Source organism: Nicotiana sylvestris, chromosome 3, assembly GCF_000393655.2.
Source record: "Nicotiana sylvestris chromosome 3, ASM39365v2, whole genome shotgun sequence".
In the NCBI taxonomy this organism is placed as follows: Eukaryota; Viridiplantae; Streptophyta; class Magnoliopsida; order Solanales; family Solanaceae; genus Nicotiana; species Nicotiana sylvestris.
This window is the reverse complement of record NC_091059.1, coordinates 142,472,141-142,473,828: the sequence shown is the minus strand read 5'-3', so window position 1 is coordinate 142,473,828 and position 1,688 is coordinate 142,472,141.

Genomic DNA, 1,688 nt, shown 5'->3' with positions numbered 1-1,688 from the left:
ACTGCTTTTAATTCGCCTATGTCAAAAGCCCTAATTTCTAAGATTTTCTTTGCTTTGGTTCTGTGTGTTAGCCTGTTTACTTGATTATTGTTAATCTTCCGTGGTTACCATGCTTCGAATGTGTTTTATTGAATCCTTAGCCTACTTATGTCACTTCTGTATGACTATGCTCATTTTGTTTATTCATCTCTTGCTTCTTTCTATCACTATGGCTAACCTTGCCTGTTTGCTACGTCTGTTTGATCTTCTCTATTTATATGTTAAAAATACAGAATCATGATTCCCTCTTGATTGATTCTGATTTTCTTAATTGATGGTGATTGAAAGATTTTCTTTTAAAAGCCCTAAAAGCTTTACCCCGTCTGTTTAAGCTGACTAATTTCGTTACCATATTTGCTATGATACTTTATTTCTACTGAGTGTCCTTGATTAAGTTTTTATTAATTTAGTCTTAATTGACTGCTCTATACTTACTGAACCTTGACTCCTTCCTTATTTAGTCATGCACTGATTTTTTTTCTTGCCTTATATGATACTGAATCTTCCCGCTTGATTTGATTCCCTTAACTTAAGGGAGTACTTCCTTGATTCTCTAATTGATTGATTCTGAGTTCTTCAATTATTATGCTACTATGATTCTTACCTTATTTCACTACCTACTTTCAACTATAAATTTTCTAAGTCTTTCATTAACACAGGCACAAACACTTGGTTTTCAAAAACTACCTCTCTTACTAAAAACCTCTGCTCTCCCATCTCTCTTGTGTTATTTGCTGCTATTAGATGGTTGCAAGCCAAGGGTAATCATCTGTACTCTCTTGTTCTTTCATTCTGCTTACTTCTCTCTTCACTGGTATGTCCTAGTTTTGATTTAAAGTCACAACAACAACAACATATTTCTCTTATTGTTTCAGTTTCTCTTATTTCTAGTCTGCTTCTACTTGTGGTTATGTTGTGAAACTTGTAGTTAAGTTACATTATTAGCATGTTATTATGTCTCCCCTTCCCTTTAGATTAATGTATTCCCTTATGTGGTTTCAAAGCATGCCTTGTCAATTACCTTTTTACTTCTTGTGTGCTTACCATCCTATGATTCCCCAAATCCTATTACCCCATTTCTATGTGTTCTTCCTGACTGGTTTGTGATTATGTCAGTACAACTATTTCTGAGCATGTCCAAACCAGTCCTAAGGCCCTTGCTGGGTTATGTGTTTGCAGTCAAATGTCTGTGTATCCCCAAACCCTTTGACCTCTATGTGACTACTGAATTTATTTGGATTCTGTAGACTAGCTGTGTGTGATCCTATCTTAAGGTGTTTGAGCTTTGTTCACTACTCCAACTTCTTTTCAAACAATCTCTGTTGCTTTACTAATTGCTTTCAAAACAGACTTTCAAATCCAATCTTTAATAAACCTCTTTCAACTTGTGTCTTGCACTTTCACTTCACTTTTAGTCAATAAGTTCTGCCCCCTCTAGTATGTGTACTGCCTTGGGATCCTCTTGAGAGCCCTCTGAACTCTGGCATACTGAAGCTGGCCTTTCCACACTGCACTGGTTCAACTCTTGGTTGCTAAGTCCAGGTGTAAGCATTGCCCGGGGTCCTTGAGACCCTTAGGGAACTTTGATGCACCTAGACTCTGATTTGTCTATGGGAATGAGGCTTGTGAGACCATTGGAGGCTTTGGGA